Raw genomic sequence first — 25,754 nt, 5'->3', positions numbered from 1 at the left:
AAGAGAGAGTTTGAAATTGGCAATTAGTCAGGAAAGTTGGTTTAAAATGATAAAAATTAGTTCAGTTTTAGAATGTATCATTCAGGTTTCTGTGGGAGCGGATAGGTTTGTAATGAGTTTTGTTGGCCAGCCTATTGCCAGAAATGGAAACAGTGAAATCGATTAAATGAATGATGTAGTCAAAAATGAACTAGGTGTAGGGGAGAGCAGGAATTGGAAGGCAAAATAATTTTATTTTTCCATTTTCAGAAGAGAGAGGAAAATTGACGTAAGCGATAGAGAGTTGTGAAAAGAAAACTGAGTGCGATCAGAACATTGAACAAAGAACATTGGATTGCAGTACAGGCCCTTTGACCCTCGATGTTGTGCTGCCCCGTGGAACCAATCTGAAGCCCATCTGACCACACATCTACCACTCCCTGTGAAAATAGGAAATGACATCCCCAACACAAAGAAACCTAAACGTATAAATAGAAAGCAGGAATCAGCAACAGTGCTTCACCTGGAGTCCCACTAAAGATGTTAACTTGGAGGGCGACGAATCGTCTGGAAAGGAAACTTCCAGCTCAGCGAGCAAACCTACATCCAGAACCTCAACCTGAGCTACAAATCTTCTCAACACTCGCTAAATATCTGTAAAGTTGGCGAGTCCGCAACTATTGCAGGCAATGCGTTCCATGCAACTACTCCTTTCAGAAACTACTTCTGACATCTGTCCTATATCTATCATTGCTCATTTTGAATCTTTGGCCCCTCGTATTAGCCATCACAATTTGAGTAAAAAGGCTCTGACTATACACTGATCTAATCCTCTGATTATCTTATATGTTTCAATAAAGTCACCTCTCAACCTTCTTTTCTCTAATGAAAACAACCTCAAGTCCCTCAGCCTTTCCTTTTAAGACCTTTCCACCAGGTCAGCCAGAATCCGAGTAAATCCGCTCTGAACCCTTTCCAAAACTTCCACATCCTTCCTATAATGTGTTGACTAGTACTGCGCACAATACTCTAAGTGTGGGTGAACCAGGGATTTGTGTAGCCGCTGCATGACATCAGGGTACCAAAGCTCGAACCCCCTACCAATAAAAGCTAACACATCGTTCGCCTTCTTACCAACCCTCTCAATCTGGGTGGCAATATTCAGGGATATATGTAAATGGACACTGGGATCACTTTGCTCATCTTAACTAACAAGAACCTTACCATTCGCCCAGTACTTTGCATTGCTGTTACTGTTTCCAAAGTGAATCACATTACACTAGTCTGCATTGAACTCCGTTCGCCTCCCTTCGCTCAGCTCTGCAGCTTATCTGTGGTCCTCTGTAGCCTACAACATCCTTCAGATCTATCCACAACTCCACCGATCTTACTGTCGTCCGCAAAGCTATGAACACACCCTTCTAGGCCCGCATCCAGATCGTGTATAAAGCGATAAATAGCTATGGACCCAAAACCGATCCTTTTGTTACACCACCAGTGACTGAAATCCAGAATGAACATTTCCCATCAACCACCATCCTCTGTCTTCTTTCTGCTAGTCTATCACTGATCCAGAGCCATAGATTGTAACAAGGAATGTGCCATGTACCCCAGTAAGAGACATGCATAGCTGGGGTTAATCCAGGTAGCGATGATCATCTTTAAACTGAAGATATTGAGACGAGTTAAAGGGGAAATTGATCGAAGTGAGGATAAGCTCTGCCAGGGAGGAAGTGGACGTGTAAAGGAATTATACACGCATGGAGAAGAAGAAGTAGTTGGCGCCCATAGCTTGACATTCTGAAATTCATGCAAATCATGGGAAGACTTAAAGGTATAAGTGGGAAGGAACGGGAATGAATGTCTCTGTTTGGGGAGTCCTGTTTGTGGACTTTGGCAAGAACATAGAACAGACTGTGCTGGTTTGGGTGCCTATGTGGTTTAAAGCTGGAAGTGGCGGGTCTGCAAATGATGATTTCATCGACCTAATGCAGAAAGAGGTTGCAGTGACAGTCGTGGAATCAACACATTAATGATGGCGTGTGACGTCATTGTACAGTGGAAGCTAGGATGAAGTATCCGAGAACTGACGACCAGCATCCTCAATGTCGAGGTAATTGAATATTTCACTGTGTTCGCTGCTCGCAATGTTTTCACCGCTACATAGGAGAGACAAAACACAGACTAAGTTATCAACTTATCTTCCATCCATAACAAAAAAAGCCGAGATTTCTGTTGGCTGGCACTTCAACCAGCGGCATGTTCCCATTCCAAACTTTCTGTCTCAGGCCTTCTGCAGTGCTCCATTGAAGCACAGTGTTAAGCTGTAGGGATAACACCTTCTCCTCCATCGTGGTAGTTTACAGCCTTTCAACTCAATATGAGTTTAAACATTTCTGAACATGAACTCCATCCTCCATGAACATTAAACACAGCACAATCCTGGATTCTTAAGGGTTCTTGTCAGTGCAGCCAATCTATTTTCAAGCATTCACACGTCTTATATGCTCTCTACCCAACATTTACCTCTTTCTCCGATGATCGTCAGTAACCTTGTGTGAGCATTTTCTATTATTAGACAAGGAAAAGTGAAATTGGGATAAAGAATGTGTAGTTCAGGAAGCATCTGTTGAGAGAAATCAGAATCTATGATTCGGGACCCGTAAGTTTTCAACAGAACCACATCAAACTCGAAAATGTTTGAAGTATATGTCTTAAGAAACTGTGGAGAGGGGAGAGGGATAAACGACAGTTGGAGATGGGTCTCAGAGAGAGCAGGAAACACAGTTGTGCAAACAACGCAGTGAGAAACGCCCAGCCCAGGAGAACGAATGATTCCAAATGGAGATCATTCGAAGCTGACAATTGAATGTCACCCTATGTGATGTCAAGATCCAGTGGGTGGGTGTTGGCCTAAGGAGTGGGAGAAGAGGCTCAAGCCCGAAATTTGTTGAAGTCAATTGGGCACATCGCCAGCTTTTGGCTTCAACATTCCCATTAAATTCTGTTCAGTTTTCTCCAAAGCTGCTGCCAGACCTGGTGAACTTTTCCAGCAATTTAGTTTTCTTTGTAAGTCTCTGTTGTTAATTGTTTTGAGTTCATTTCACTTTGTCTTTGTTTATCTCTCTCGAAATTGTCTCCAGTTATTCCATTCACCCCTGGGTAAAAACAAGGACTATAGATGCTGGAAACCAGATTCTAGATTTGAGTGGTGCTGGAAAAACACATCAGTTCAGGCAGCATCCGAGGAGCAGGAAAATCGACGTTTCGGGCAAAAGCCCTTCATCAGGAACAGCCTGCCTATCCATATCTTCCTGCCTATCCATCTCCTCCGTCATCAGCGCTAATACGAAATTTTCCCAGGTGGTTTCAATTCAGATGGGAGTTCAAATAACTCAGAACATCAACCCTATTTTTCTTTCCATACATGTTGCCAGAAGAGTTGAGCTTTTGTAGCACGTTCTGTTTTTGGATTAAATTTAAACAGATTCGCGAAAGTTGCTGGTTAATGACACAATTAAGTGGAGCAGGAGGATCCAACAACATCGCCGACACAATCGAAAGGTGATTACTGTATGTCAGGATAAAACACAAGGCTGAAATATTTGCACTAGCTTCAGCCAGAAGTGTCGGGTGTATGATCGACTTAGTACACGATATAATGTATTCAGGATCATAGATACCAGTGCTCAACAATTCGATTTACTCAATGTGACCATCAGTTAAGTTATAGGAGAATTCAGCCGCTTGGCTCATCAGTCCTCTGCACTGTATTAGCATGTCTGGAATGTATCTCAACCCCAATTTTTTCCTTCCCCATAAAATACCTGTTTTGCCCACGAATCAAAAACCTAATCAACTATCTTCTGCACAGTCAATGACTTGGCCTCCACGGCCTGCTGTGATAATGATTTCCACAGATTAACAATTCTACGAATAAAGTTCCAGCTGTCCGCTGCAGTGGTCGGTATATAGGGTCCAGGTCAATGCGCTTATTGATTGAATCTGTCGATGAGTGCCAAGCCTCTAGGAATTCCCTGGCTGTTCTCTGTTTGGCTTGGCCTATAATAGTAGTATTGTCCCAGTCGAGCTCATGTTGCTTGTCTTCTGCATGTGTGGATACTAAGGATAGCTGGTCGTGTCATTTCGTGGCCAGTTGGTGTTCATGGATGCGGATCGTTAGCTGTCTTCCTGTTTGTCCTATGTAGTGTTTTGTGCAGTCCTTGCATAGGATTCAATCAATAAGCACATTGACCTGGACCCTATATACCGCCCACTGCAGCGGACAGCTGGAACTGACAATCGGAAATGACAGATTCAAACCACTACAAATGCCGGAGGAAAGATCACAGAAGCCCTTCACAGGAGCCACCCAAGCGCTAAGGATGTCACCTAGACAGAGGACGAAATGTCTGCAACACAAATTCCCAGCTCGATGAACAGAACCACAACAACGAGCACCCGAGCTACAAATCTTCGCACAAACTTTGAATACCAATTGTCAGACTACGGCACACACTTTTAACTGTTTTGGGGTCATATGATCACATTTCTGGCCAGGGAGGAATTAAAAATTGTTCTCCAAGGTCCTGCTACCTTCTCCTTTGACTCGCCTATCAAACTGTGTTAGATTTCATTCAACCTGGGAAGTTATGCACTTTGAAGCCTAACAGATCACACACAACCAGCGCTCCATGTCGGCCAATCACTTCAATTTTATCGTGTACGTTTTCTTTTATATCTGTCTCCATAACACAATTCTTGCTGTCCAATTCCTCTCCCACAACAACCCCACAACCCTAGCAAGGATTCCATTCTTATCCCTCTTGGGCCTATATAACCTTTCCAAAATAGAGAGACCAAATCTGTGCATAATGCTTGAATCCCCTTAATACACAGTACAGTACCGTCGTCCATGCCCAGGACAAACACAAAAACGGTGCAACTCAGGGCTAAATTAACAGTACATTCCTGGATCCACAGTGGATTTCCAAAGATGATGTCAGCAGCAGGAATGCCAACCATTTCCAGAGCTTCGATGCGGGTGATCTGCTCAGTGAACTGCATTTGACAAATAGGGAAAACGTTGGACAAGATTCTCAATGCCATTGCTCAAATTCCATGGTCATGTAACGGATTTACTAAGATACACAGAGAAAACTTGCTCGGCCTGGAGTTTAAATATACTCCACCACGGTCAGCACAAGCCACATATTACCAAAGCAAAGATAATACTCAGCCTTAATGCTGAGAATTTACACTACCATCACATGTCACTAATATTCTAATCACATTCCTTATTCGCAGAGTGATCACAACTTGTTTCTCTTGTAGTCTAATAACTTGAGTAATAACGGTATTTCGTGAATTACAAAGGGGAAAATCACTTTAATAACATAGCTTCAATGATGCAGTGATATAATATTCAGAATATGATTCTACCTTCGAAATGTTTTCAGAGTTTCACATTGTTTACAAAATTCATAGTAACACCGAAGTGATATTTAAATCCGTTCTTCAACTCCTCTCTGAATTTTTTCTGGGTCACAGCATATATTAACGTATTGGTGCAACAACTGAGGAGCTGAAGCATAATTCCCAGTTCCTGCACAAAATATGGTGGATTTGCAGGTAATTTCACGAGAAACCATATTCGGCTCCATATTCCACAAACAATAAAAGTCATCCATAATATGACGAAATTCCCTGATATCACAAACAACAATATTATTGATTTTCGTCGCTTTTTCATCTCTGGATCACTGAGACTATCTTTACTGGTGTGGGCTCGTAGCCTCTTCCGGGCATTCCTCGACACTAAAATGTGCTTGACGGTTAAAGCATTGAGTAAAAGAATCAGAACAAATGGAACGGCTGGGTTTAGAATATATTGAAAGAATTCAATTACTGTCCATACCATTGACTTGCGAACTTGAACTGATACTATACAAAACCACGGAGAATTGAAAGCCCTGTATTTATTTGCATACAAGAAGTACCAAGAAGTATTTTTAAGGCAACATATAGCACTCACAGATCCCAAAATAACGGCTGCCATTTTTCTTGTGCAGTACTTTGTTTTCAAGTTTTGGTAACATATTGCTATAAAACGATCAATCGTAAAAGTGACTGTGAACCAGACGGAACAGTTTGTGGTTGCATAAAGAAGGACAGCGTGGATATTACACAATTTTACATTCCACATGAACTGAAATTGAGACAGATACTGAATGGGAATCTGTCTGAATATTAGATCCATAATATTGACTAATAGATCCGCAGCTGTCATACATGTCAGGTACAGGGTGACACATTTCGCAAGTCCACACCTTCCTCGAGAAAAGATCACGATCGTTATACTATTGGCTGTCATAAATAAAAATTAAAACGAAAGACAATTAATTTATTTTTAAACATTCCAACAAGGCAATAGCTTGAGCGTCAAGCAATTTGAAAAATGAAGGGCTAATAAAGTGTCTATCATGGTGACAATTAATTTCTTCTGTGCTAAGAATGCCTTACCAAATTAAACTTATCCACAATAAGTTATAAAGGCTACAGATGATCTTATTGGAGATATAATTTACAAAGAAACATTGAAATCGTGATAAATAAACAAAGATAATGCACAGCAAATGACCCTGATCAGGTTTTTGGATGCAGACCTACAACAGTGGAACAAAAGCTATATTGCTCTCAGTGAGGACGGTGCTTAGCTTGAGCGGATCTTATATTATTCCCATTTATCACTTGGTCTTTTCCTTCCAGGTAGTTGAACTTGAGCAGTTGGAATGTACTTTAAAACATGCATTGCAAATCATTTACAACCCATAAGAGAATTATCCAGTGAAAAAAACTGGACAGACAAACTTGGCTCGAACTCGATGCTAACTGATCCAAACAAAACCAGGCCCATTCATGTTAAGCTGTCCAACAGCCACTTTCCAAACAACAAACTCAACGTTCACAAAATTATAACCTACTGTTGATGCATCAGATATCTCCGTTACAATTCCTCGAGATGTTGTAAAATATGTTTTGTTTTGTGATTTTAATTCCAGCCTGAATTTACAGAGACATGCGTATGTGGCATTCTGCGCATTTGTTCTCCTATTGTCTCTGAAAGGTGTTGCCTTAAAAAAAAATTAATCCTGAAAAAAAGAACCAAACTAAACATAATTTTGGTTCAGGTCACAGAGCAGAAATCACGACGACTCTAGAAATAGAAGTGATCTCACTCGATGACAAACAAAATCGAAAATTAAAAGGCCTATTGACTAACATTCGAAGCAACTAAACTTTGAGACATGTGTGAAGGGAGCAACAAAGTTATTTTATGCATTTTGCTACAGTAATACAAGCACATTTGCAACTTACCAGGAACACCAACAGATGCCAGTAGAGGATAATAAATCTTTTGGATTTCATATAGTGCATACAGTATCTGATAGGTAATTGGAATAATTCCATGCATTTGCTCAGTTTCTGTGAGCAGAGACAGTACCTGTGAATTTTGGTTGCGGTATTCTAACAATCTGAGTAATACTGTTGCAGCATTCATAAATTCTAGCAGTGGTTAAATCTCTAGTGACTTTATCAGAAAACCTAAAGAACCGTCACTGAACAAACAGACTTGAGTTTAACTCTTCTCACTCCAGAACATAAAATGTGAAGCCCATATTTTGAATGCATTGTAGAAATACAATCAGATCTCAGTGACAGTGAAAAAATAGAGTGTTTAAACAAGTAAGAAAAATAAGTCATCTTGGTTATATTTTCGTAATATGTTAGCTTGGTGCCGAAAGGTAGGTGGCACGGTGAAACAGCGGTTAGCACTGCTGCCTCACAGCGCCAGGAACCTGGGTACAATTCCCGCCTCAGGTACTGTCTGTGTGGAGTTTTCACTTTCTCCCCGTGTCTGCATGCGTGTCCTCTGGGTGCTCCGGTTTCCTCCCATTGTCCAAAAATTTGCATGTTAGGTGAATTGGTCACGCTAACTCTCTAAATAGTGTTAAGTGAAGGGATAAATGTAGAGGAATGGGTATGGGTGGTTTGTTCTTCGGAAGGTTGGTGTGGACTTGTTCGGCTGAAGGGCCCGCTTCCACACTGTAAGTAATCTAATCTAATCGAACTGTATTTACTGCTTATAGATCATGTTCTTCAATACATTGCTGATGATTCAACTTTCAGACCAATTGAAGTATGCGTATAGATGGATTCATTGCACATTTTGATGAACTGACTGATTTTATGCTGATTGAAAATGGATATTTTGTAAAAAATACGAAACCAACAATCTCTATTTGTCACATTATCAAAATTATACCTCATGTATAATGTGCCAGAGGCCTTCATTACAACCAATCAATACTTTCTGACTCCATGAACAAAAAATCAAGTACAGATAACAATGCTGTGTATACAGGTGGAAGATAACCCAGTAGTCTTCGAACTTGACTCTGAAATGCACAACATCACATATCATCAGTTCAAACACAGAGGAATAGAATTATAAGATATCAAATAAGACTTGAAAGGGTCATTTGTGTGAAACACCCATTTCACACTGTTAGAATACCGCAACCAACATTCACAGGCACCGTCTTGTCTCACAGAAACTAAACAAATGCATGGAATTATTCCAATCACCTTTCAGACATCACGTAAAGTGAAAACTTAGAATTTTTAAACAATTAACAAGAAAAAGAAGTCAGCTTTGTTATGCTTTCATAATACGTTAACTTGGTGTCAAAGGTGTATTCACTCTTCATACATCATGTTCTTCAACACATTCCTGATGATCCAACTTCCAGATCAGTTGGCGTATGCGTACAGATGGATTCATCCCACTCTTTTGATGCAACTGACTCATTTCACATGGATTAAAATTCGATATTTTGTCAAAACGTGAAATCAACAATAACCCGATTGCCACATTATCAAAATTAAACCTTTAGTATAACTTGATAAAGAATTTCATTAACACCCCTCAATACTTTCTGACTCAGTGACCAAAAAAATCAAGCAAAGATAACAATGACGTACATACAGGTGCAAGAATACCCAGTTTTCCTTGCACTTGACCTGAAATGCACAACATCTCATCGCATCCGTTCAAACACAGAGAAATAGAACTACAAGACATCAAAAAGTGTATAAAGTTTCATTTGTTTGTTCAGCTTCTGAGAGTAAACAAGGAGAGATAACTATTCAAGTTGACAAGCATCATTGCGAATTGAAGATAATTAGAGGTATGAAGTATTTAGAAATTGTGTGAAGAAATGGGAGAATGAAGACAGAAGGGAAATACTTGTGATAGCACGGATGATGATGTAGTTTAAACCAGAAAATATTTCACGTAGCAAGAGTTGAAAACGGTAATTGGTATATGAAAAAAAACGTCGGAATGCAACATGAAAACATGAAAAATAGACATGATGAAATTCATTCCTGATGAAGGCTCCTGCCTGAAACATTGATTTTCCTGCTCTGCAGTTGCTGTCTGACCTGCCGTGCTTTTCCAACATCACTCTAACCATGACAAAATTCATGCCCAACAAACGAAGGGCGACTAAAAGGCTCGGCGAAACAAGCACATGGTGAAAAGATGGGTGTGCAAACAAAAATCAAGGTTGTGTATCTCAAGTTTGAGTTCAGCAAGTTGCGGAATGCCGGCTGTGAAAACGAATCAGTCCTTCTGGAACATTAACATAGTTTCAGTGGAAGACTGTGGCAGGGTCCAGAAAAAGACAGATTGTGAGCAGACTGGTGAATGAAAGGTAAATGAAACTGTGAACCATTATTTTATTTTGAATAAGTCACAGTTATTCATCAGTCTGTGTTTATTTTCCCAATTTAAAGGAGCTCACACCTTGATCATGAAATACAGAATTTTGGGTGCAAGGAGGTGCCATTAAGTATGATCTAAGTTTGGAATTACTGACTTTAATAAGCATAACTATCCATCACTGGTATGATTTTAATCAACAGGGTGCTACCCCACGATTCTAATTGAAATTAGTTCCTCTGGTGCATCCGGAAATCTCACTGAATGAAATGCTCAATTATATAAATGCAATCATCGTTATTTCATTTCTGAAGTCCAACTCATATTTTTTCTCACGTTGTGTTCATGTTCATAGAACATAGAACATAGAACATAGAACAATACAGCACAGAACAGGCCCTTCGGCCCACGATGTTGTGCCGAACTTCTAACCTAGATAAAGCACCCATCCATGTACCTATCCAAATGCCGCTTAAAGGTCGCCAATGATTCTCACTCAACCACTCCCACGGGCAGCGCATTCCATGCCCCCACCACTCTATGGGTAAAGAATCCACCCCTGACATCTCCCCTATACCTTCCACCCTTCACCTTAAATTTATGTCCCCCTGTAACACTCTGTTGTACCCGGGGAAAAAAGTTTCTGACTGTCTACTCTATCTATTCCTCTGATCATCTTATAAACCTCTATCAAGTCATCCCTCATCCTTCGCCGTTCCAACGAGAAAAGGCCGAGAACTCTCAACCTATTCTCATACGACCTATTCTCCATTCCAGGCAACATCCTGGTAAATCTCCTCTGCACACTCTCCAAAACTTCCACATCTTTCCTAAAGTGAGGCGACCAGAACTGCACACAGTACTCCAACTGTGGCCTAACACTTCACGACTCTTGAATTCAATCCCTCTGCTAATGAACGATAATACTCCATAGGCCTTCTTACAAACTCTATCAACCTGAGTGGATAATATGTCAGGAGTTGATAAATATGACTTAATGCAAAGTTAGCGTGAGTTAACTGGTTACAGCGTTGCATGCACAATTGTGTACATCTCTCACAATACCTTCTATACCTTGCATAATAATCGAGAGTAGACTGACGCGATGACAACTCGGTATGATATGCCTTTTTCCTCAAAGGAGAAAAAGCTTGGTAATTGCATTGAGTAGCATCGTTCACTTTTCGCGCAGAAACAAATGAGTTGTTGGACAATAGACAATAGACAATAGACAATAGATGCAGGAGCAGGCCATTCAGCCCTTCGAGCCTGCACCGCCATTCAATATGATCATGGCTGATCATTCCCAATCAGTATCCTGTTCCAGCCTTATCTCCATAACCCTTGACTCCACTATGTTTAAGAGCTCTATCCAATTCTTTCTTAAATGAATCCAGAGACTGGGCCTCCACTGCCCTCTGGGGCAGAGCATTCGACACAGCCACCACTCTCTGGGTGAAGTAGTTTCTCCTCATCTCTGTCCTAAATGGTCTACCCCGTATTTTTAAGTTGTGTCCTCTGGTTCGGCACTCCCCCATCAGCGGAAATATGTTTCCTCCTGCCAGAGTGTCCAATCCTTTCATAATCCTATACGTTTCAATCAGATCCCCTCTCAGTCTTCTAAACTCAAGGGTATACAAGCCCAGTCGCTTCAGTCTTTCCGTGTAAGGCAATCCTGCCATTCCAGGAATTGACCTCGTGAACCTATGCTGCACTCCCTCAATAGCCAGAATGTCTTTCCTCAAATTTGGGGACCAGAACTGTACACAGTACTCCAGGTGTGGTCTCACCAGGGCCCTGTACAGCTGCAGAAGCACCTCTTTGCTTCTATACTCAATCCCTCTTGTTATGAAGGCCAGCATACTATTAGCCTTCTTCACGACCTGCTGTACCTGCATGCTTGCCTTCATTGACTGGTGGACAAGAACACCCAGATCTCTCTGAACAGCCCCTTTACCTAATTTGATACCATTGAGGTAGTAATCTGCCTTCCTGTTCTTGCCACCAAAGTGGATAACCATACATTTATCCACATTAAACTGCATTTGCCCACTCACCCAACTTGTCCAGGTCACCCTGTAATCTCCTAACATCCTCATCACATTTCACCCTACCACCCAGCTTTGTATCATCAGCAAATTTGCTAATGTTATTGCTGATACCATCTTCTATATCATTTACATATATTGTAAAAAGCTGCCGTCCCAGCACGGATCCCTGCGGTACCCCACTGGTCACTGCCTGCCATTCCGAAATGGAGCCGTTAATCACTACCCTTTGTTTCCTATTAGCCAACCAATTCTCTATCCAATCTAGTACTTTGCCCCCAATACCGTGCGCCCTAATTTTACTCACTAACCTCTTGTGTGGGACTTTATCAAAAGCTTTCTGAAAGTCCAGGTACACTACATCCACTGGATCTCCCTCGTCCATCTTCCGAGTTACATCCTCCAAAAATTCAAGAAGATTAATCAAGCATGATTTCCCCTTCATAAATCCATGCTGACTCTGTCCTATCCTGTTACTATTATCCAGATGTGCCGTAATTTCATCCTTTATAATAGACTCCAGCATTTTTCCCACCACTGAGGTCAGACTAACTGGTCTATAATTTCCTGCTTCCTCCCGCCCACCCTTCTTAAAATGTGGCACAGCATTAGCCACCCTCCAATCCTCAGGAACCGACCCCGATTCTATTGAAGTCTGGAAAATAATCACCAGCGCATCCACGATTTCCCGAGCCACCTCCTTCAGTACCCTGGGATGCAGGCCATCAGGTCCCGGAGACTTATCAACCTTCAGACCTAACAGTCTCTCCAACACCAAATCCTGGCAAATATAAATTCCCTTAAGTTCAGGTCCTTCAGCCACTGTTACCTCAGGGAGATTGCTTGTGTCTTCCCCAGTGAACACAGATCTGAAGTACCCATTTAATTCCTCTGCCATTTCTTTGTTCCCAGTAATATATTCTCCTGTTTCTGTCTTCAAGGGCCCAATTTTTGTCCTAACCATTTTTTTGCCTTGGACATACCTAAAAAAGCTTTTACTATCCTCCTTTATATTCTTGGCCAGTTTACCTTCGTACCTCATTTTTTCTCTGCGTATTTCCTTCTTACTAATCCTCTGTTGTTCTTTAAAAGCTTCCCAGTCCTCAGTTTTCCCACTTATCTTCGCTAAGTTATACTTTTTCTCTTTTAACTTTATATGTTTCTTTACTTCCCTCGTCAGCCACGGCCACCCATGTCTCCTCCTGGGATCTTTCTTCCTTTTAGGAAGCCTGTTTCATTTCTTATACCATGAACGATGACAAAAGCAGATTTATATGTGGCTGGAAATCGAAAATGGATGTGCCTCACTGTGGATCGTTTCACAACAGGAAAAAGAAACATGGTTTTTAATTGGGATTCGACGCAGTATCTTTGCACTGCCTGTTTCAGAGTTAGCGAGATGCAAACGTGGTGGGTATAAACGATCAGCTGTTTCTGTTGACTGTCAGATTGCTGGTGTCATGACGATTGCGAACTACTGAATGATAGCCAAACAAGGTAGATTGGGTTAATACATTTTGATGATAACGTATTTCTGACTTTTAGATTGGAAGTGAAAAATGTAAAAAAAAACTACCCCCAGCCAGAGTCAACGTTTCAATTACAAATATGTTTTGCACTGGAGAGAGTTACTCTAGTTGATCGTGCACCTCTGTTTTGGATGTTGCTGCTCATTTATTTTTTCCATCTTTTATGTCTTATTTAATTTTCAGTTGTCAGAATCAATTTCCGTCAACTTCAATACAAACTTATAATATGTGTGATGTCTTGTTTCCTGTTGGGGCTGTTCATAATTGAGAAACACAAAACGGTCGACAATGGGGTAAACCGAATTAATCGTCTGCTCCAACATTTAAGTAAGACCCAATGTTACGTTTGTTAAGTGGTTATTCCTGAGCAAAATGGAGCCTTGCAGAAATGACAGCAGCAAGAATATTCAACGGAGACAGTTTTATAAGAAAAAGTAAAATGACAGACGGAGATTAGTTGGGACAAGGGGTGAAAGATAGTCTTGGCACAAAGGGTGTAATACAGTCAGCCTAGTTCGTCATGCAGCTGGGAAGTTTGCAGATAACAGAATTTTGCTGTAATCATCTGTTTCTTTGAAGTTAGTCACAATATTAAGACATAGTTTCTAGTTAAATATTCTTCAGGTAATCACAAGGATAGATTTAAAATTAATTTTAGGTAAACGCAATGATCACTAAGACCATTATGAGAAAATATTCAAACATAGATGTGAATATTAACTAGTCTCAGGAAACATTTTCTTTATCGCTGAAAGAAAGTCTGTAAGAAACAAACGTTTCTCAACTTATTACGTAAAGAGTGCTAACAGTCGAGGTAACTATTAAAATTTACATGCAACTAACTTTATATAGGAATTAAAATGATGGAAATTATAGGAGTTAGTTAGAACCAACTGTCTACTAGGGTGGTGTGAAGATATGATCAGTAAGAGAAGTTGATCTAGATAACAAATGAATACAATGAAAAGAAGAAGTTAAGCAGTCTTCAGAAATAAAGAAGAATGGGACATGCCTGAAGGAAAACAGCCAGTTATTGTGAAATGGGAATTAATAGGATGCATGGGAAGATCACAAAGCCTAGCAATTACAATGGCTGTTAAACAACATGAGATCATGGGAAGCTCTGGCTGTCCTCATGAATGTCCATCATTTATTCGGTGTTTCATCGTGTTGCATGTATAGAAGGTCATAGTGACCACGTTGCATGTGATTATTGGAAGAAAATTTATTAAAATATCGTATTTTACTGTTTAAAAAAAAGCGTTCTATTGCATTCTGAGCCAAAGAATAAGCGGACGACTTTATTGATTTTTTTAGTCAATAAGAATAAAGGCAAGCACGTGGCTAAATTGGACCTGCCTCCTGAGTCTTTGATCCTAGATGGAGGTTTCACTCCTACATTCTATTTTCATTTTTTATTTGTCACTGATTGATTAAATAAGAAACAAATTGTTCACAAAACAGGCAGAATTTTTGAATGTGATAATAAAGGAGAATGGGAACAAAATTTTCAATTTAGCAAGGCTAGATGGAAATCAAATATGTCTTCATATGATTATACGTAAGTGCAAATTTATTCCATGTAAGTCGTCATTTTTGTTGGCTCCTCTAATCATCATTTTGGTCGTGATTTCAAGATTCCAACCCATCATTGAAAGCAGTCAGCAACACATTAGCAACATCATTGAACTAGAATTTTAAGACACGAATATCCGTGAATCACTCATTATGTTCAACTGGCAAGAATCCTGTCTTTGTGTAATTTAATTCACGCATTTCGAACTCAGTTTAGGTTTTCGAAAACACCTGCTAATGCGTTGCACTGTAGCTGTGCTATCCAGGGAGATATAAACGGATTAGACACATGCATGTGCACGCGCACACAGACAGACGTGTGTTTGCAACAAAAGTATGTAATTCGCTAAAATCTGAAAGCAACCATGGACAGAATACAAAATGTTTCTTCCAGATCTGTGACATACCATTAGAATTGCAAGCTTGTAGTACACAGTGACAAGAAAAATACAACATTATCCAATCCAGTGAAAACGTATTTCCTTTGTCTGACGGATCATGCACTTACAAAAACTTAACGGCTTACATCACCTAATTAAATCGCTTCTCAGTCCTCCGTTTCAGTTCTTAAAGGGAAGTTATGTCCAATCCTAAAGCAGATTATCTTGTGAATAAGTATCAGGAGCAGTTCAGACTATCTCACAGCTCATTTATTGAATCACATTATGTTCTGAACCCTCTTTAACATAAGTGCGTCCCTACTTGATCCCTAGAAAATGGATATACTACCTTGATGATTCTGCAGTTTTTTTTGGTCCATATGCTGTGATGAACTCTCCACTTTGTAATCTCCATTCTTCGTTGTTCATCAGATTGTACGTCGTCTGGTGATGTTGCTAAATTGGACACAATTTTCTATTGGCAAACAACAAATGTGCCATTAACAAATGCAACAAGACAACGAGTCATTTTCTGCGGACACTCTGTTGGAATGGATGCTGGGCGTCGCCCATAAAAGCAACAGTGAGGATTACCAAAATCCAACACAAAGCAGACGCCTAAAACTATGTGGTTAAAGTCATCTTGCTTGAACAACTGAAGTTTCTGGGGAATAATTTACATTTAGTGATATCCTCGATGAGAATGAATAAACTTTAATCTTTAATTTATTTTGCTGAACTCATCAGACAATTCGTAAGATGTGAATGGAGGTGGCAATCCACTATCCAACGTCCAAGACTTGTTATCTAGTTTATTCACGAGATGAGGGTGTCAATGGCGAGTTACAAATAAGCAGGATGCTTTATTCTCGATATTACGCAGCTTCTTGACTTTTCCTGGAGCTGAACTCATCCAATCAACTGCTAAGTGCTCCAAAGCATTTCTGAATTGTGATTTGTAGGCTGTGGACAGGCAGGAAATGATTTGTCTGAATCAGAACTTATATCCCATGACTTCCCTGTATTGACCCAGCTGAAATAGCTGATCCCATTCACTTCCTCCCTAACTGGGACTCCCACAGACAGAGAAACACTGAATATTATGCTATTTAATGTCCCGATGAACAAGCGTTGAGAACTGGGGAATCTATTTAATCTGGCTTTTGAGCCTTTCACTTGCTGCGTAGGACGTGACCTCACACTGTGTCACTTTAGCAACTTTCCGCCTTCACATGTATCAAAACATCTGTACGAACATTTAGAAAGACTTCAAAGAATTATATTGTTTGAACTCCCCACTCCAGTATCAATGCAGTCAATTGTGAAGGAGAAGATCTTGGTCCGAGAACATATGGCAAATAACTTTCAATTGGAAATGGGCAAGAGGACTACAGACATAGGATGTCATGTGCAGTTGTCCCACGGTAACTAGAAAGGGGGATGGGGTTAAAAAGCCGTTCGATATAGCATTAATTCTGGCTCACATACTCAGATGCAAGAAACGGTAATGCTGGAAAATCTCAGCAGATAATACAGCATTTATGAAGAGCAATCAGAATTAACATTTCGGTACCCGTAACACAACACAGGAGTTAATGGCTGAGATTTGTTCCTGGTTTACAGTGTCAGCAGTTTACCTCAGATGAGATTACATTCGCTACCCTGTGGAAACAGGCCTTTTGCCCCATCAAGTCCACATCCCTCTTCCAAAAACTAATATACTCTACGAATAATAAGCCTAACACTAGGCAATTTAACATGGCCAATTCAGCCGAACCTGCACATCTTTGGATGATGGGAGGAAACCAGGTCACCCTGGACGAAACCCACGCGGACATGAGCAGAAAGTAGAAACTTCACACAGCCAGTTAACCTTGACTGGAATCGAACGTGAGTCCGTGCAGCTATGAGGCTGCATTGCAAACCACTGAGCCACAGTACTGCACTTTTTCGGTTTCCATGAAATAACTGCACAGAAGCAATCAGGTCATCACCAGTTGTGCCTTATGTAAATGTGCACAGTTCACAAACCGTTGCAGTCAGCGTGGAGCCTATACCTGAAGTAAACTGTCTCTCTTGCTTCGACAAAGGATCTGATCAGCATTGGCCTTTCTGCTGCCATTTCATAGACAGCAATACCTCCTCCACCCCCGCCCCCGGTTCAGGTTTAAACGGATGTGTAGTCTTGTTCCCATTAGCAAATCTGCTGAATCTATTCTGTAGGTGCGTGAGGGCTTGTCCAAAAATCGAGCTTGAAATGGCATCGTTTATTTTGAAGTGAAGCTGCAGGCTGTTTCTTGAAACCTGTCATCAATATTTCCATCTCTCTTTCCACCAAACCATTTGATGAGGAATGTTATGGCCATGTGTGTACATGTTGCATTCTTTTCACAAAAACTCTAATTACCTGCTGGCAAGTGGTGGTCCTTTGCCCGTGACAAATACTTCTCAGAGTTCGTGTGCCTCAAGTAATACTCACAGCTTTTCAATCGTCTTGCCCGAGTTTGTGAAATAAGCTCCATGTATGATCAACTCCTTTGAATATGCATGAACAATGACCAGGAAGATTGAGCCCATGAAACAACGGGCATAATCGACCTGAAACCGAATCCAGAGTCCACCTCGGTATTACCACGAATGTGGGGGCGCTTCCGGAGGCAATGTTTGTCTTCAGTCGCACCCAGGTAACTGCACAATGAATTCAGATAGTTCAGCATCCAATGCTCAGAAACAATATTCGACTGCAGGGACGAGAGAGTTGTAATCTAAAAGTGTGGCTCTGGAAAGGCTCAATAGATCAGACATGTTCAGAGGCGCAGGATATTCTATGTTTCGGGCATGCACGCTTCATGATGAAGGGTATATGACTGAAACATCAAGTGTTCTACTTCCCGGGTGCTGTGTGTCCTGCTGTGGTTTTGTAACACGACGCTCTTCGAATCAGCATCCAATGCTGGCGGCCAGACACAATTTCTTGTCAATATTGTCATGTCGATAATTCCCCAGATAAACCTACTGGAATTCATCTATTATCTGGCAGCGACCATACTCTGGACAATGGCTAATGCTCAGTATAGTAGGATAACATCCTCCAACAAGATTTGGTAACGTCGATTCCAGAAATGTTCCTTTCATGATTATTATATTCTTTTAATTTTCCCAATTTTCAGACTTTGGTTCAGATTAGTCAGGATGGCATATTTTTGTGGCTACAGCCTGATATTATGAACAATCAATCAAAGGGTGTCCATAGATTTTAAAAGTAGAACGGCCTCTTCCAGAGCGGCAGGATAATCGAATTTCTGCCAGTGGCAGGCTGCCCAAGGCATCCACATTAGCCAATAACCCTCGTGGACCATGTTCCACCTTGTACGTGCAGAGAGTAAGGGACCAACCATAAACATTTGAGTGGCATGGCGTTAGCATGTGAAGGATTGTACACCCCACCAATTTTGCGTGCACCCCCTCTATGTGAGAGATTGGTCATTTATTGAGCTATGAGAAGCATTTCTCATTTATTTAAAATCGCTACAAACGCGAACTGATCCTTTAAGTCCACAATCGGTGAGATTGATCTAGCATATTCTGCAAATGGCACTGGTTTAATGTTTCTTTCACTTTCCAGCCTCTTGATTTCCGCCATAGTAAATGGCACTGAGTGTGTCTTGTAAATGTGCTAAATTGCTCCCTGATCAAAATGTAAATTGTTCTTGGCCCTTTTGTTACCGCCAGCCCTTCCTGAAACGCTCTTGAGTATTTAACAGTACTAAACCAAGGCAGCCATTGTATAATCGAAAAATGTTGAGCCAATCAAACTAAATTTCTCAACCAATTATTCTCCATCGGCTTGAGCCAAAGCTGTTTACTGAAAATTAGCACCAACCGCACCCCGAGCTTTGCATTGGACACGGGAAGTGAAGTTATACCCTTCAAATGTAAAAGTCCCCAAGTGTACGTTCTCAATGTGGCTGACAAATTCTGCAAACTCAAGGGTTGAAGAACAGAGCGAATCTTTGTAAGGATGGTTTCACAAACACTGACACAAGTGCACCGGTATCTAACTCCATGAGAACCGGCAGATCTGTAACCAGGCATTAATTTTAATTGATTATGATTTGGATCTTGCACGGGAGCCTAACTGTTCTACACCAGATGAATAGGGACTTTCCAAGGTATGTAATCTCCGAGATAACGATTTTTCCTGCAGAAGGGCATATGCCCGAAACGTCGATTCTCCTCTACCTTGGATGCTGCCTGACCTGCTGCGCTTTTCCAGCAACACATTTTCAGCTCTAGGTACTGGTTGTCTTGATCAGGTTAGATATTGTAGGATCAACTTTCTTGTTCGAGACCACATATTTGAAACAACTACAATGATTTGTCAGCCGAAATCTAAGGGAAGTTTTAGACATTTGGCTGAAACTCAAGTTTGTTGTGGAGCTTCTTGGTGTCTTCGTCTAACGTCCGTCTGCTGAAAATATTCCTTGCATGAGGCTATGTGATTGTCTACACTCAGGGGGTGACACCAGCTCAGTCACACAGATAAGGTTTTCGGGCTTTTGGATTGTTACGCCATTAATACCACCCAGTCGTCACTGAAATAACTGCACAGTAACTAGTTACACTTAAATATGCATGTACACAGTACACGGTCAGTGTCTCGTCAGCTTGGCATTAACCCTGAAGTAAACTCTCTCTTTCTTTGCCTGTGTTAGAGGAAGAATGCGTTGGCATTGGCGTCTCCCCTGCACTTACATCCTTCATATTTTTACATGTTTCTATAAAATTCACCCTCATTCTTTTGAATTTCAATGAATATAATATCAATCTACTCACTGTCTCATCATAACCCAACCCTTCCAACTCTGGAATGAAGCTAATGTTATGAAGGTTGAAGGTTCAAGAGCAAGTGAAGTCTGTTTTGGTACTGAGAGTTTGCAAACATCTGTCCTGTGACTGACTAGCAGTCTCAAAGTGAAAGAGCAAATATCCATTGAGAAACTGCCAAACAAAATACAATCTAGCAAGGATACCTTCTTTTATATAAAACATCTTTGCAGCAAAAGGCCAAAGACGACCCAGCGAGATCTTGAGCTGAAAGAAGAAAGACACCGACGATGATAGCTGGTTTTGAAAACTAAGTGGATGTCATTTTAAAGGGGGCTGTTATCTCAACAGTATATTGTTATCGAGTTGGAGGTAGATAGCCAACGTTTGAAGAGACAGCAAGCTAACAGTTGTAAATGTTTATTGATTAACGTTCACGTTTCGATGCAAAGTAAAAAAAAAAAAAAATTTCTCTAAATAGTGGAATTCTGAGGAGATCTCTGTCACTCACATTTTAATAGGTCAAGAGGCGGAGTGGACTGTTCTGTCAGTTTGATTTTGATTAGCAGAATTAGCAGATTAGCAGACTGCCGTGTAGCAACAATTTTGAGGCTTGGTTCTGGGATTTGAATAGTTTCAGGAAGACCCAGTCTGAGATTTGGACAGGTTTGAGCAAATATGTGGAATGAAAGATCCCAACAGATTTAAACACTTGCCGGTTCGTATTCTAGATCTTTAAATAAAACGTAGAAGATCCTTCAGGGCCTTGGACGGTGGTGAGGGCAGTGGTGTGGGCGCAGGGGCCCTTGAGCTGAAAGGTCTGGGACACTAAATGGCATTTTTTATGTCTGTTCGTATCTTTAATTGCCAAACTCTATTCAAATTTAGAAGGACTATACTTGTCTGAAACTGTCCAATTCCGCGATCGAGTCCCTAAACTGTTACAACACGGTGGTAAATCCTTCTGCTGATTAAAACAAATACAGAGAAAACTCACCTCGCCTCGGTCATCTGTTAAAGTATGAGTGATGAAAAACTCCCCAAATTCCATGATTTATAGAAAAGCAAAAATCAGTTTATTCTTTAACTCTCTGGTGAACATTAAACAACTACTTTTGACAACACTCAGCTTCCTGTTTCTTAAAGGGTTGCACTCTGCTTCTAACTGTATAATAAAAAAATTCAAAAAAGCACTATTATAATTACATCAACTTAATTTCAAAACCAGACAGTGGATCTTTTTGCTGATATCTGACTTCCTCTGGCTGTAAATCTCCTTCGATCATCCTCGGTCTTTTGATTCAAAGAACTTTCAGACGAACAATGTACCTTTAATAGAGAGTGTTTTGCTGGAAGTTACTGTGACGATGCATCAGATCGTCTCATTGGTGCGATGTTGGCAAAACGTTTTTAAAAAGTTTGAATTTAGCCAAGTTTTAGTATCTTGGGGGAGAGATTAAATGGATTAGTAAAATTTGTATTGGTTTCAAAACATATTAACCAAAGCTCAGTTAATTCTTTAACAGCTAAATGTCACGTATTTCAATTATCCAATACACTCTGAGACTGCTAGCCAGTCACACAACAGGTGCTTGCAAGCTGTGAGTGCCTAAACATAGAACATAGAACATAGAACAATACAGCACAGAACAGGCCCTTCGGCCCACGATGTTGTGCCGAACTTCTATCCTAGATTAAGCACCCATCCATGTACCTATCCAAATGCCGCGTAAAGATCGCCAATGAATCTGACTCTACCACTCCCACGGGCAGCGCATTCCATGCCCCCACCACTCTCTGGGTAAAGAACCCACCCCTGACATCTCCCCTATACCTTCCACCCTTCACCTTAAATTTATGTCCCCTTGTAACACTCTGTTGTACCCGGGGAAAAAGTTTCTGACTGTCTACTCTATCTATTCCTCTGATCATCTTATAAACCTCTATCAAGTCACCCCTCATTCTTCGCCGTTCCAACGAGAAAAGGCCGAGAACTCTCAACCTATCCTCGTACGACCTACTCTCCATTCCAGGCAACATCCTGGTAAATCTTCTCTGCACCCTCTCCAAAGCTTCCACATCTTTCCTGAAGTGAGGCGACCAGAACTGCACACAGTACTCCAACTGTGGCCTAACCAAAGTCCTGTACAGCTGCAACATCACTTCACGACTCTTGAATTCAATCCCTCTGCGAATGAACGATAATACTCCATAGGCCTTCTTACAAACTCTATCCACCTGAGTGGCAACCTTCAAAGATCTATGTACATAGACCCCAAGATCCCTCTAATCCTCCACCTGACCAAGAACCCTACCATTAACCCTGTATTCCGCATTCTTATTTGTTCTTCCAAAATGGACAACCTCACACTTGGCAGGGTTGAACTCCATCTGCCACTCCTCAGCCCAGCTCTGCATCATATCTCAGTCCCTCTGCAGCCAACAACAGCCCTCCTCACTGTCCACAACTCCACCTATCTTTGTATCATCTGCAAATTTACTGACCCACCCTTCGACTCCCCCATCTAAGTCATTAATAAAAATTACAAACAGCAGAGGACCCAGAACTGATCCCTGCGGAACTCCACTTGTAACTGGACTCCATGCTGAATATTTACCATCTACCACCACTCTCTGACTTCGACCGGTTAGCCAGTTTTCTATCCAATTGGCCAAATTTCCCTCTATCCCATGCCTCCTGACTTTCCGCATAAGCCTACCATGGGGAACCTTATCAAATGCCTTACTAAAATCCATGTACACTGCATCCACTGCTGAACCCTCATCCACATGCTTGGTCACCTCCTCGAAGAATTCAATAAGACTTGTAAGGCAAGACCTACCCTTCACAAATCCGTGCTGGCTGTCCGTAATCAAGCAGTGTCTTTCCAGATACTCGTAAATCCTATCCCTCAGTACCCTTTCCATTACTTTGCCTACCACAGAAGTAAGACTAACTGGCCTGTAATTCCCGGGGTTATCCCTATTCCCTTTTTTGAACAGGGGCACAACATTCGCTACTCTCCAGTCCCCGGTACCACCCCCGTTGCCAGTGAAGACGAGAAGATCATTGCCAACGGTACTGCAATTTCCTCTCTTGCTTCCCACATAATCCTAGGATATATCCCGTCAGGCCCGGGCGACTTGTCTACCCTCAAGTTGTTCAAAATGTCCAACACATCTTCCTTCCTAACAGGTATCTCTTCTAGCTTATCAGTCCATTTCACACTCTCCTCTTCAACAACACGGTCCCTCTCGTTCGTAAATACTGAAGAGAAGGACTTGTTCAAGACCTCTCCTATCTCTTCTGACTCAATACACAGTCTCCCACTACTGTCCTTGATCGGACCTACCCTCGTTCTCGTCATTCTCAGGTTTCTCACATACGCATAAAATGCCTTGGGGTTATCCTTGATCCTATCCGCCAAGGATTTTTCATGCCCTCTCTTAGCTCTCCTAATCCCTTTCTTCAGGTCCCTTCTGGCTATCCTTTTTCCCTCCATTGCTCTGTCTGAACCTTGTTTCCTCAACTTTATGTAAGCCTCCTCATTCCTCTTTACTAGACATTCAACCTCCCTCGTCAACCAAGGCTCCCTCACACGACCATTTCTTTCCTGCCTGATCGGTACATACATATCAAGGACACGTCGTATCTGCTCCTTCAAAAAGTTCCACATTTCCACCACATCCTTCCCTGACAGCCTATGCTCCCAACGTATGCTCCTCAAATGCTGTCTTACAGCATCGTAATTTCCCTTCCCCCAATTGTAAAAACTTCCTTGTTGTGCGCACCTATCTCTCTCCATAACCAAGGTGAAAGTCACAGAATTGTGGTCACCATCACCAAAATGTTCACCCACTAACAAGCCCACCACCTGTCCCGGTTCATTACCGAGTACCAAATCCAATATGGCCTCCCCTCTGGTTGGACAATCTACATACTGCGTTAGAAAAGCTTCCTGGACACACTGCACAAACACCGCCTCATCCAATCTACTTGATCTAAAGAGCTTCCAATCAATATTTGGGAAGTTGAAGTCGCCCATGACTACGACCCTGTGGCTTCTGCACCTTTCCAAAATCTGTTTCCCAATCTGTTTCTCCACATCTCTGCTGCTATTGGGGGGGGCGGGGGGGGGGGGGGCTATAATAAACACCCAACAAGGAGACTGCACCTTTCCTATTTCTGACTTCAGCCCATACTACCTCCAGAGGCAGATCCCCCTCAAACTTCCTTTCTGCAGCCGTTATACCATTTCTAATTAGCAATGCCACTCCCCCTCCTTTTTTACCACCCTCCCTAATCTTACTGAAACATCTGTAACCAGGAACCTCCAACAGCCATTCCTGTCCCTCATCTATCCATGTTTCCGTGATGGCCACAACATCGTAGTCCCAGGTACCGATCCACGCCTTAAGTTCACCCACCTTATTTCTGATACTCCTTGCATTGAAGTATACGCACTTGAGCCCATCTCTGTGTCCGCAAGTAGTCCCTGTCAGTTCTACCTTCCCCACAGCCTCCCTACAGTCTTGGACATCCTGACACACAGCTAGCTTACTTGCTGGACTACAAGTCCGGATCCCATCCCCCTGCCAAATTAGTTTAAACACCCCCGAAGAGTGCTAGCAAACCTACCCCCCAGGATATTGGTGCCCTTCTGGTTCAGGTGCAACCCGTCCTGTTTATACAGGTCCCACCTTCCCCAGAATGCTGTCCAATTGTCCAAATATCTGAAGCCCTCCCTCCTACACCATCCTTGCAGCCACGTGTTCAACTGCACTCTCTCCCTATTCTTTGCCTCTCTGTGACGTGGCACCGGCAACAACCCAGAGATGACGACTCTGTCTGTCCTAGCTTTTAGCTTCCAGCCTAACTCCTTGAGCTCTTGAATGACCTCCCCACCCCTCTTCCTACCTATGTCGTTGGTGCCAATGTGTAGCACGACTTCTGGCTGCACACCCTCCCCCTTAAGGATTCTGAAGACACGGTCCGAGATGCCTCGGACCCTAGCACCCGGGAGGCAACAAACCATCCAAGAGTCTCGCCCATGTCCACAGAACCGCCTGTCCGTCCCTCTAACTAGAGAGTCCCCTATAACTAGCGCTCTCCTCTTCTCCCCCTTTCCCTTCTGAATCTCAGAGCCACAGACCCCTTCACTGCAGCTTACACCTGCAAGGCTGTCCCCCCCAACAGTTTCCGAAGCTGTATACTTATTTTTTAGGGGAACGACCACAGGGGAACCCTGCACTGCCTGCTTCTTCCCCTTCCCACCTCTAACTGTTACCCAGCTACCTCTGTTCTCCGGCGTAACTATGTCCCTGTAGCTTCTACTCCTTTTACTCTCTCGAAAAGGGGCAGTGCTTAGGTGTCATAATATTAAGGATTCGAATGATGAACAATGCTTCCATATTTCAGTGCTAAATGAAACACACATTATTCTTAGATTTTGTCACTTAGTTTTTCATAACGCTAAGGTTAAAGAACTTTTTTGTATGTGACTTACAGAGTGGACAAGAGTAAATCAGCAGCTATGGTGTATGTGTACGTTCCAATGGCCAAGTCAAGAGATTACTTCGATATGGAACTGGTTAGCAGACAGATATCAATGTGTTTTGTCACATCCTC

Source organism: Chiloscyllium punctatum, chromosome 36 (genome assembly GCF_047496795.1).
Source record: "Chiloscyllium punctatum isolate Juve2018m chromosome 36, sChiPun1.3, whole genome shotgun sequence".
Lineage (NCBI taxonomy): Eukaryota > Metazoa > Chordata > Chondrichthyes > Orectolobiformes > Hemiscylliidae > Chiloscyllium > Chiloscyllium punctatum.
Note: the sequence above shows the minus strand (reverse complement) of the source record.